Source organism: Saccoglossus kowalevskii, chromosome 7 (assembly GCF_978046115.1).
Source record: "Saccoglossus kowalevskii chromosome 7, keSacKowa6.1, whole genome shotgun sequence".
NCBI classification, from domain to species: Eukaryota; Metazoa; Hemichordata; class Enteropneusta; family Harrimaniidae; genus Saccoglossus; species Saccoglossus kowalevskii.
In genome coordinates, this window is record NC_140647.1 from 10,596,019 (window position 1) to 10,609,137 (window position 13,119).

The window sequence follows — 13,119 nt, forward strand, 5'->3', positions numbered from 1 at the left end:
CTCGTCCTTCGTAGTGGTGGCGGCACGGGAGTCCCGTGCCCTTGTTATCAGCAAAATTTTATTTTCGAAATGTATCACTGGCCGCACTGGCGGACCCAGATGCTCCACAAAGGCCACGTCCGCGCACCTCCGGTAGGCTTGTTTTCTCAATTATTTTTTGCGGGCTGAAGGCGCGCCTCCCCCTAAATCCGCGCGTGGACTGCGGTTGTTATGTTATGTCTCGCAACAGAAAATCCAAGCTGACTTTGTTTTGTATATGATATGTATATAAATCAGGTGAGATTTATACAGGTCATCGGTGTATTGTTCATCTATAAAAAAGGAGTTACGTAACATGTGCAAGAAATGTTAACACACAATCCGCCTAAAACTTTAATTCATATAAGTCACGTAAAATATATGGGAAACATACACCATACACGATGTTTGCATGAATTCTGAAATATTTAACCTGTTTTTTTTTTAAATGTTTTTAGATGTTTAATTCACCAGGATCGCATATACGCTAGGAATAAGAAACGTAATTACCACTGTTTACTATCATTACTACGACTCGAACGCCGTGTACGCATATTGATTCACGTTTTACTATTTTTGTCCCGTAGACACGTGATTCTCCTAGAGCATTACACAGGTATTATTAGATTCTAACGTATAATACCAGGAGATTACGACTTAATTATACGTCATATGTACGTCAAGTGTTTACGATGGGAATTAAAACAATGCCAAAGAACAGTGTGCGATTCCTTATGCGAATTGAGTTTTCGTAAATAATCGCGCGCTGCCCGTTCTGTTCTTTCACGCGGTGTCAAATGATGCGAAATTTACTCATACGAATTTGTCTTGATTTCGACCACTAACAAGAGCGTTAAATATTTAATTTCGAATTCTGCTAGCTTGCACACACTCAGCGACATTGCCTAATCACGACTCTATATGAACTAATTTAGCGAGTTGTATTGAAACCGGTATGTGTATATTGCAAACATGCGTGTCTTGAAAATACATTTACATGTTTGTCATAAGCCTACACCATCTTTTTCATGGTACGGCAGTTTTGTAATCCAAACAACTAATATGTGTACATTTATTTTGTTTCATTGCTGGAGAGTTGTACATGAAGTTTATGTGTTGTATTCTAAGTCCAAGTCCGCCCGCCGACCATAGTACGTTTAGAATGACTTGTTGATCAACTGACAATCGTCAAGTGACAATATGGGTGTAACACTTGACTACTAGTGAATGTGTAGCTTCGCACGGCACCATGTCACTGCTACGGCAACGTCCAATATGCTGACAATGTCCTCAAATGTTACTGCATCTAAAAACAAAATATAATTCGAATATGCAATTTGTTTTTGGTGTGTAAGGAAAACAATGTGTACTCACCAAATTTGAAATCACTAGAAGTGACTGTTTGAATGCCAGGTTTATATGTCGAGGCTAATACCAACCAATCGCGATGTACAAGTCCTACAGCGTCAAACAGAAACATTCATTCAGTCTTTCTTTCCTCGTGTGACCGTGTCGTAAGACGGGTAGTTTTTATATATGACGTATATAAAAAGTTGTTGATCGCGACGCTGATGATAAAGAATCTTCCTGGCTTAGTGTGGGTTCGCAATCTGTTTCCCAGGTAACCGTTTCTTGCAGTCGATATTGATATCAACGTGTATAGCTAAGTGTTCATGTAAAATTAAAATTATATCTGTGTGTTCATATCTGCGCATGCGTTCTCTTCTCGCGGGCATTGATAACATTGAAGGTGATTATCTACAGCGCTCGATAACACATCTAGTATTCTTACGAATAACTCTCAGACTGGGCGAAACCATTTATTTGTGGGGGTGTCTGGAATAAACCATTTATAGCGGTCCTGGTTAGCATAATCGTATTGCTAAATGATTCAGCAGAACAGCTGCGGTTCCCAATTGTATTTCAATTGATGACTACCATATTACCCCTGCCATCTCTGGTGAGCAGTTTTCCTAATTGCTATATCGATTGACGTGATTGGATTTCATGCACTAAATATTTTCTTTTCATATTTACGGAAATTGTAGTAATTGGTCTTTCATTCCCACTGAGAACGGTTTAAATTAACATTTACTGGTTAACTTTGTTTTCGTTACAATCACGTGTTATACCATTAGCTGACTCTATTGCTACGTTTACACGACAGCATTCTATCGGAGCCGAACTACTGCTCGAGGCGTGGAGCTCCGATAAAATGCTGTCGTGTAAACGAATGAACAATATTGTTTATGATTATTGTCGTGTTGTTCATATTTCATTGGTAATCAATAAAACCAAATGAATATTCATAAATATTTATAAAAAATATTTATAAGAAGAAAATTAATTATGCAAAACATGTACAAAAAAAGTCACAAAGTAGCTATATTTGGATTAGATAGAGTTTATCTGGACAATGTCATCATTTGGAATACGATTCAAACACAAACATCTCGACTGAGCAGTACTGAGAAATCCTGTTTCTTGATACTCTACTTTCAAGTCATGGACCTTGTTGGTGCGTAAGTAATCCAAGTAGACGATTTACGACCTCTGCGTCTAATTCCCGTTACTCGATCGGTCCCTGTTAATAACTAGATAATAGAATAGAAAAAGGACAATTGCCTCTGCCATACAGTCACGTAAAACAATACTAGAAAAATACCACTCGCGGCTCACATGCACAGTTGATTTTTTAAATATTATAATTGTGTATGTTGATATTTTTTAAATATTTTTAAAGCTAGAAGCCTAGTCATAATTTTTGACAAAATTGGTCACAAATCGCATGACAATGTTCATTAGTTTATTATGTATAAACATGAAGCTAATGTCTCATGGTACAATGAAATAGCATTATTTTTTGTGTGTGTTACAGTTATGTTTTTTGAGAAACGTGTCCTAATATTTCTTGAAAATTGCTATTTTTAGAACAATTCCATAGAACACAATGTTAAAGAAAAATGGCGTTTTTGACACCTTTCAAAACCCAGATTTTTTAAATAATTCAGAACAACAACAAGTACTCCATCATTAACAATATATGATTTTTTCAGTCTATGTCACCAGGCTAGATTTTGAGATATTGCATAATATCTCTGCCATAGGAACCTGTGGCACCTTTCTGTGTTATACCAACCTGTGTTATAATAGTATCAAAATGGCGACTTTCCACTAAAATACAACCATCAATATCTCGAAAAAAATGCTGGTGACCCCCAACTTTTTAAGGTCAATATCCTTATATTGCCTTGGAGTACATTTTATTACAAAATGAATAAATTCTGGGTTTTTTAATTTATGAGTATGCTTCTACCTTAAGATGAAAGATATTTATCACACGCGACATTTGTCTGTTTACTTGTTTACACAAAATTCGAAAGTGCTAGTGACCCAAATTATTATTGCATATATTGAAGCAGTTCTCAGCCAACAATTTCTTCGTGTCACATGCTAAATTGCTGTACCGCGCTCATAGCGACGTACACAACGCGTGTAAAATACATTGCTTGTTTACATGAAATTGGAACACGCGCACGTTTTAGATTTTTAAAGATCAATTTGGGAAATTGGGACATGATGTCGGTTAGTTGTTATTTTACGGCGTTTTATGATTGTGTACTAGTATGTAGTAGTTGTTAAAGCGCGTGTTCGAATTTCATGTAAATAAACAATGTATTTTACACGCGTTGTATACGTTGCTGTGGGTCCCATATCGAACAGAACGCGGCACGACGACTGTCGCCCTTTAAATATCCGAAATTGAAATTTTCTAGGGAAGGCGTCATCAGTGAATAAAAATGGTAAAAAAAAACATACCGAAAGTAAATGGCTTCCCCGAATACCCATTAAAGTGCCTGTGCAATGCCCACCCTCACGTTCCCCATTTTAGATCTGTGTCCCACTGAAAAGGGTAGTTATTGTTTTTTTTTGCTGAAAATGATTACCCGTATCCAAGTAAATTTGGGATATTTCTCGTGTTGTACCACGCCCACCTATCGTGAAACGGTCGACTGTTTCCGGATTTCCGACTCTCGCCGAAAGTGCGCCACCAAATGACAAAATGTGAGAGCAAGTCATACCCCTGAGCCGTAATAACACTGGTCGTTCAGTATACTTTTAAACGATATACATTTTTCGGTCGGCGTTTTTTTCTTTTTTTTTTTGTCTATTTTTTTTTTTTTTTTTTGAGAGAGAGAGTTTTTAGATGTTGTGTTGTGGGCAGTTGCAGTGAAACGTATAGCCATAATGTATGTATTCACACGTTTCTAATCGATCCGAAGGTGCGACATCACTTAACCTTAGATTCTTTTGGGGGGGGGGGGAAACTGTCCTCGTCCATGAAAAAAACGACTAGGTTTAAAGAGAAACGCCGACAACGTAAACCTGGCGCAACACTTTTGAAAGAAATAGATTCCAATTAAACGCCGCTTTTAACGCACTTGCCCTCGCCGTGACCCGACGCGTTCACCTATTTCAACAAAATGTCAATTTCATTTATTTAGTAACTGTGATTTGTCGTGTTTTTAATTATTTTATAGTGATCACTATCATAATAGTCTTATGTTTAGAATGTCAAAATATGTTCTCTTTTATTTCAATTTTGAAAGTTTTACTCAGACGATCGATGAAATAAAACAGTGTAGTGACGTGTCTAGTAACCTGCTAAATAACGAGATAATTCCGACGTCAAATTCTATTTTGTCCAGCGACAGTGTACAAACGTGGGCCGGTGTCGGTGACGATCACGGTGACCAGCTACACCAGAACGGACATATTTCGCATCTAACTCAACCCCATGCTACAAAAATTGATACTATGTGTTCATTATGGTCCATTCTTCCTCGACGAACAAGTACATAAGTGACAATATAGTCAAAGACGAGAAAACTGCACAGGAAATTTGCCTTATTTACACGTATCGGCAATGCAAGCTGCCATGCGACTTCCCCTTCTGACGTCACAAGGCCAATTTCTGTATGCAAATGAGAAGCTAATGAGGAGCCTCGTTTTAAAATACACAAAAATAAAGTTGCTGTAGACTGAGTTTAAAACACATTTTTTCACTTAAAAAAAATAATTCATGCTTAGAAACATAAAAATTAATAATATTTATGTATCAATTGATAATTTTAGGCGTGAAAATAGCGGCCATTTCACAGGCACTTTAAGCATTTAATTTGTCTATTATTGGTGTTTTTGGAACCGTCACAACTGCTGCACACAACACAACACAACACAATATTCTATGTATACCCTTTGAATAGCGAGCCAGTCATCTAGTCTTATCCAGTTGTCAGGAAGACGTGTATAAGCCCGTAATATTTTGAATTTTCTTAGGCGAGAGAACCAACTTTTCACAGAAATACTTAAAAGATAAAATATTGTATATACATGTACTAAAATTACTTTACCACAGTGTTAGAGGGCGCCAAAACCAACTCGGCAAGGAGGTGACATCTTTGATCCCCACAAAGCAATAAATCAATATTAAAATGTTGCATAAGACCAATTGAGTTTAGATCTTTTAACAAGTCGAAAATAACACTTTTCACCAAAAATGACAAAAATATTCATCAAAATTAGATAATTGAAGATATCATCACAAAATGAACAGATCTGAGAGAGGTATCCCTGTAGTACCTATAAGTATAATATCAAAGCAATCGGACATGGTTTTTTTTTTTAACGAGAAGTGGAAAATATAATTTTTACCAAAAATTACAAAAATAGTCATCAAAATTAGAGAATTGAAGATATCATCACAAAATGAACAAATCCGAGAAAGGTCTACCCAAGGTGCATACACCAAGTATCAAAGCAATAAGAATTGTAGTTTTCAGGAAGAAGTCGAACAAGTAAAAAGTTGACACGAGCGACGACGGAAATCACTCATATGATAAGCTCCGCTTGACAAAGTCGACAGCGGAGCTAATAAGCTGAGTATTCTAGACATATTAATAATTAATCAGATTTCCAAACAAGAAGTTTAGCAACTAATATTTGTCTGTTATTTGAGATGTATAATGTGCTGATCCAAATTATTGTGTTTTTATATCTGTGGTTTAATTTATTCCAGGGCAGCTCTACTAATGCACTTATATACAAAGTCTTATTGAAATGCAATAATTGATCAATCGGTCTGTAACTTTATGAGAAGATTTTTAAAGGATTTAGTCTAGTTTTCGAAAAAAACTAAATAGCGGCAAAGGTCACATGACTTCTAATGTTCTTTTACCTCAATAACGGTATTGTATGGGCTCCAGGTGCAACACAACAAAAATTGGGACTTCTAGACCGCCGCAAAGTGGTCAAATTGGCCGCTTTCGGTTTTCACTCAATCCAAGATGGCGACAAAATTAATGGACCAATCAATTAATGGCCATGTTGTTCAGGAGGGAAAGAGATTTTAATGAAAAAAAAAAAGATGTCAGCATTTTTTTTCAAATAGACATAACAGAAAAAGTCACATGACCGCTAAAGTTTTTAATGGCGATATTGATATTGATTACCCCCTCCCCCTCTGGTCAAATTTTAACCCTCGATAGCGGCCATGACAGTTATCCAATACAAATTTAGAAAGTTCAGTGCACAAGTTCACATTACCACAAATCAGCACAGCAAGTTTGAAAATATTCTGTTCGGCCATTTTCTCATGAGCTGACCAAAAAAAACGACAGAAAGAAGAAAATGAAGAAAAAAAATTCCAGCGATAACATTAGGGCTTCAGCCCTGAAAGGGCTTGGACCCCTAACTAATAAGGTCTGTACAATGTCATCAATATACCAAGTTTAAATAAAATTCATTCGTTATGCAAATTAGGTAATTAGTATGAACAGGTGGTAAACAAAAACTTATCAAGTCTGTGCATTGTCCTATGACATCTACTTACCAATTTTCATTGTAATGTGATGATTAGTACTTGAGATATCAGTGGAAAAGCTGGAAATTTACTAATAATTATGAGGTAATTATTATGGATGTATTTTTACACAAAACTAATTCGGTATGCTCATTTTCTCAGAGCATTTATGTATTAAGTTTCTTTAAAATCCAATGAATAGTTCTTTAGATATCAGTGGAAGTCATGGGACAGCTAAACATTATTATGATTAACTGAATATTATGGAACTTAGGTAATTAATATGCATGGATTTCAATAAAATCTGCGCATTAGCTCAGAGCATTCATGGATGAGGTTTCAACATATCGTTCTTGAGATATCAGTGAAACAGGTAAAAACATATACACATGCTGTCACACTAACTGCAAAAAGTCAGAAAAATGGCAATGATAAATGACATAGCTCTCAACTCCAGTGTTAAAAACGTTCACCCATTTACGGAAAGAATCTCCAAAGTTGAGAAAAGTTAGAGCATGGTTGATGAAACTCCACAAGTATCAAACGTTTTCTGAAAATCAAGGAGAATTAACAACCAAGGCATATTACCTACAATTATTCTTGAAATTATATCCAGTGTACTAGTTAAGTGCATAGTAGACTGAAGACGTTTCCTCATTGCAGTATTGACTTAGGCAAGGGTTCTCCGAACCCGCCTATTCACATAGTTCATACCCACCATAGACTCCGGTCAGTCAAAATGACTATTTTGAATTGTAGGCATTAATCAGCGATTCTGCCGGTGACAGAGAGATATAATCTAGGTCAGGGGAAGCCCCATGACCCCAAGATTCTTTTACCCCTTACGTCACGAACCCACGTGGCCGAGGCCACATGGCAGCGCCATAGGCGGCCATACAATCACTCTGGTTTCTTTCTCACTGCCTCGAGGACTTAGACCAACGGGACGGAAAGAGTGGGGGTGGTTGGGGGGACCTGGAGTCTATGGTGGGTAGGAACTATGTGAATAGACGGGTTCGGAGAACCCTTGCCTAAATTCACTACGTTCAATTACCCGCCATAGACTCCAGTCAGTCAAAATGACTATTTTGAACTGTAGGCAGAGTCAGACGCCGATAGGTGGTGGGTTTTCTGAGCAAACAGAAAAAAATGATGAAAGTCTTTTCCCAGTCCGGGATGAAAACAAACTCAAAACCTTAGTTAAGACCCAAGAAGGTGTCTTACCTTGCCTGTGCTGTCCCCGGAGCAAGAAGCCAATGCTGCTGTGGTGACAGGGTTCGGTGTGCCCAAGAAAGCTAGACCCAAGCCGAATTCGGGGGTGATAAGCTTGAAGTAGGACCGAAACAGTTCGCATGAGGGCGTAGGTCGAAAAAAGAAGCGAAACCTGGGAGCTTCCAGGAAGTGCTAGTAGTACAGACAATCTGCCTGCAAGAATGCTGAGACTGACTTATTGCCTATGCGCAGGGGCCCCTACAGTCGTTCGGGCTGGGTCGGTAATCAAAGCCTGACCCGCTACGACAGGGCCTAACCTGAAGAGACCCTGCTCAATAGATTGGGTGTCTCTTAGGTAGTAGTTTATGAAGACGTTCTGCATTCTCCAGAAGCCTGCCCCCAGAATGTGTTCGAGGGGGCGTCTGACGCTAGTGCTAGTGAGTTAGCAATAGCACAAACCTCATGTGCTCGTACTTGGTGTCTCTGCAAGGTCTGTGTTGAGGAGGATAGTGTATTATAGACCTCCAGTACAGTCGCAGTAATCCACCTGGAGATGGAAGTCAGGGAAGCTGGCTTATCCTGTTTGCCAGGGCCGTAACATAAAAACATGTGTTTGGTTCCCCGTCTGGAAAACCTGGTACGGTTCTCATATCAACTCAGCACTTGGACTGGGCAGAGAAGCAATTCCTCCTGATCCTCCGGACTGACAATATTTGACAGCTGGGGGGTGACGATCGGTTGAGGATCGTGTCCTGGGATTTGGTTCTTGGCGAGAAACCTGATCCGTGTCTTTAGTACAACTTGATCGTCTATAAAGGCGGCACAACCGTCCAGCTCAGACCAGTGCCTACCTGAGGCGAGGGCCAGTAGAAAGACTATTTTCCACGTCAAAAACTTGAGTGGTGCTGAAACCAGGGGGCTCAAAGGGTGGTCTGCTTAGGGCTGATAAAACAACCAACAGGTCCCAATTGGGCGGTTCCCTTGAATGGGCCCTTGGCCTCTGATTATGGAAAGCAGTAAACAGTTTCCTAATAGTGGGACAATCGGCTAGACTGGACCCCAAAGAGCGTTGTAGCGTTGGTGGAATCCCTGTTCGCCCTGGCCAGGATGTTGGAAGCCCGCTTAGATAGACCTTTCGTCTGCGCGAGTCTACTGAGAGCCTCCATGCGTGTAAGAGGTACACTGCTGGGCTTGTTGGTAGTGTGCCGTCCGGTTGGGACAGCAAGTCCGGTATGTCCGGCAGCACTACCGGTGTTTCGACTATCATTTCCAGCAGGAGAGGAAACCAGGCCTTGGTCGGCCAATTGGGCGCCATCAGAGTTAATATGCAGGTGGGCTCTTGTTGAAGTTTCTCCAGTACCCGGTGAATTAGTGGGAAGGGAGGAAAGGCGTACAAATCCATGTGGGACCAGGGGATCGATAAGGCGTCCATGGCCTATGCTCCTGGTGTCGGCAGAGGGCATCTGCACAGTCTGTTTTTTCAGGCAGTGGGTTACTCAACTTTACTGGCAACAGCGTCGCGGTGCCCCTGGGGGGTCTTTCCTGCTATGGGGCCCGCACTGGGTCCCGTTGTGGATCCATCCTCGCATGGAACACCCCGAGGGAGCCAAGGCTCAGGCTAGTGGCAACAGGTCTCCTCGGGAACCTCAGACACATAACACCGGGGACGCTTGTAGCCAAGGCTTCGTTTTCGGGGCAGAGCGTTCGGGTCAGGACATACATTGTACCCCCCCCCCGCTTTCAACCAGCCAGGGTTCACAGAACACGCTCTCGCTCACATATTTAGGCTGAGAGGTGGCAGTTCGTTTGCGTCAGATACAGTGGGTACCTCGGGCGGTCCCTCAGAGTCCACATTGCGTAATGACTCGGTGAGCCACGCCGTTGGGGTGATGTGGAATATTATCAGTCCAGGTGATGCTATGTATATTCCCCCACCCTCAATCCTAAAGCAGCCACTTATGGTTGCTTCTACGCTGATGGGATCGCAGGCGCCGGGATCCAGATCGACCCCATCCGCACGTCTCCCCTGGTCCAGCTGAGCATGGCAGATGGTACGCAGACGATGTTGAGGGGCGGTCATTGGTCAGCCGCTGAGGAGGTAATGCCAAAAGCCCCTGGCTGGGGTAGTCTTTTGCATAACCCCTTTCGCTGGACCAAACGCTACCCCATCGAGGCAATCTCGGATTTGGACCCCGATTCGTGGGACGAAACCAGAAGACCCCGACCGGACCCCAAGGCTCCTTCCCGGGTGAAGGGGGACGGCCGCGTTCCATGGTCATTCTCATCGACTCATTCTGAGACTATCCAACATGCTCTGAGGGCAGAGTTGCTACCCATCAATTTCCTAGAATTCGTGGGCGCCACACTGGAGCACATTCTTGTGCGCGCCCAGGACGCTGAGACCTCAGACGCAGAACGCACTCGTCTCCTAGACCAGGTGACACAGTTAATGGTAGGCCACCGCACGGCTATGTGCGATATCCTCCAGTGTCATATGGCTCTCTTGGCCGGGGCTACTACTATGCAGCGGGACGCGGTTTTAGACGCGTGTGTTTTCGCCGGCAAACTGAGTCAGGAGGTACGCCACCACCTCAGTTACGCAGACTGGACATCATCCACCCTCTTTGATGGGGAGATAGCGAGTGCAGTCGCAGAGCTTCGGGGTGTAACAAACCAAATGGTCCAAGTTGAATCCGCTAGCCAGTTGGCCGCTGCCAAGAGTAAACGGAGGGCGCCCCAAGCACAGAAAGCACAACGCCCTAGGACTAGCTCCACTAACCAGAGTCAGCCAGGAGGCAAGCTCTCATACCCTTCCGCGGGAGGGAAGGGTAGCAGCGTGCCTCCGGGAATGAGAGGACCAGGTGGTGGCTCCTCCTCCTCCTTGGGTGGTCGTCAACCCCGGCAGCGGGGGAAGCATGTTTGACGCTTACCTCTGCAAATAGGGGGGATGGGCTTGCGTTCGGCAAGAGATCAGGCTACAGCTTAGTAACCCCACTGATCTCCTATCCCTCAACAGTTGGTGTTTCTGGGCATAGAGTTCGACACCGAAGTAGGCCTGGTTCGCCCATCTCAAGTGCTTTGCCTAGTGCTAAGCAACCTAGCAGAATGCCTAGTCAGCGTTCCTTCAGTGTCCCTTCGAGAACTAATGCGGCTCATCGGAATGATGACCTCCGTTCGAAGGGTAGTTCCCCAGGCCGCACTACATAGCCGCCTGGTCCAACGCTTGTTATTGGAACACCGAGCTCACCTACGGGAACTAAACAGGTGAGAAATGATCCCGGACCAAGTAAAGGAAACCCTGTCCTGGTGGTCGTCACCAACCTCAGACAGGGGGTCCCCTTGGACCCACTCGTCACAGCTATGACTCTGGTAACAGATGCCTCCCTCCAAGGGTGGGGGCACATCTATTGGACAAACAAGCCCAAGGAATATGGCCCCCGCAGTGCGTTCGGGACCACCATATCAGCTGGCTCAACCTGAAAGCAGCGCACGTTGCACTTTCACGCTTTTAACCTGAAGTTCGAGACCACAGAGTCCTGCTCCGCACAGACAACACAGCGGTGGTCTCCTACATCAACAAGGAGGGGGGACGTGTTCCCCATCGTTGTCGGTCCTAGCAGAGCAAATTCTCCTTTGGTGCCTGGAATACAATGTAAAGCTAACCGCACACCACCTTCCAGGGGTGAGAAACGGTCTGCCTCTGTCTCCAGAACACGGAGTGGCAGATCCCCCAGTGGGTAACCTCCAGGCTATTTCGGCTGTGGGATGGTCCAAAGATAGACCTATTTGCCGCACCCCGGAATGCCAAGCTCCCGACATACGTAACAACATACGGGGTACAATGTATGTCCTGACCCGAACACTCTGCCCCGAAAACGAAGCCTTGGCTACCAGTGTCCCCGTTGGTGTTATGTGTCTGAGGTTCCCGAGGAGACCTGTTGCCACTAGCTTGAGCCTTGGCCTCCCCCGAATCAGCAGGGGGGTCATGGCTGGGAACGGGGTGTTCCCTGGAAGAGACGAGTTTAGTATGTGAATGGTGCTTTCTGTGTTTCTTCCTACTTGCCCGCTGAGAGGCCGCATTGGAGACAGCTCGCTCCGCCTGCAGGTAGTCTACTCTGCCTGCCAGGGACGCAATTTGCCCCGACAGTCCTTCGACCAATGCCCTCATTTCAGCGGCAAAACCGGCGCCGTGCAAGGATGGATCCACAACGAGACACAGCGCGGGCCCCATTGCAGGAAATACCCCAGGGGCACAGCGACGCTGTTGCCGGTAAAGTTGAGTAACCCACTGCCTGAAAAAACAGACTGTGCAGATGCCCTCTGATCAGCGGGGGGAGACCGAAATACATCGGCACCCCCACTATCAGGCCCTTTGCTTGGTATCCCGGTATGAGAACCGGTAGCCGAGCGCGAGGACTTATCACTCATGCCAACGCACAACTCACTCACTTGCCGCGCGACCTTTTCGCGAGCGAGCAACGCTGTCAGTCTCGGCTATTTTTACATACTGCTGGAAAGAATCCCAGGCTTCAGAACCCCAGTGATTGCAAATATTCTCTGGGCAGACACCCGAACCCCGAACGCACATGATACAACGGTAGCATTTAGCATACTGGTTCCATTCCTGCAAGTTCTGTGTACACTGATTGCAGATCCGCCTTAAAAACTGAGGGGATAATACCAGCGGCGAGCCTCTGGTGTTGCCATCGCATCTATCCATTTCTAAATACATTATAAATAAAGGACGACATGCATGAGGGAAACGAATTACAGTTGTAAAAGATGCCGCCATGAAACCAACATGTGGTTATGTAGTGGCGCCGGGTTTTAATTTCTTTGTTGTGCATATCACACAAAGGGGAAAACGTCACAAGGGTAAAAAGACAAGAAAAACTTATCCTACCAGCTAGAATGTCGGATGCCGCGGCTGCGGCGACGACCCACGCCAGAAACCCACTCAGAATCATTCCCAACGAGGCAGAGATGAAAGAAAGAGTGATTGTATGGCCGCCATGTGGCCTCAGTCA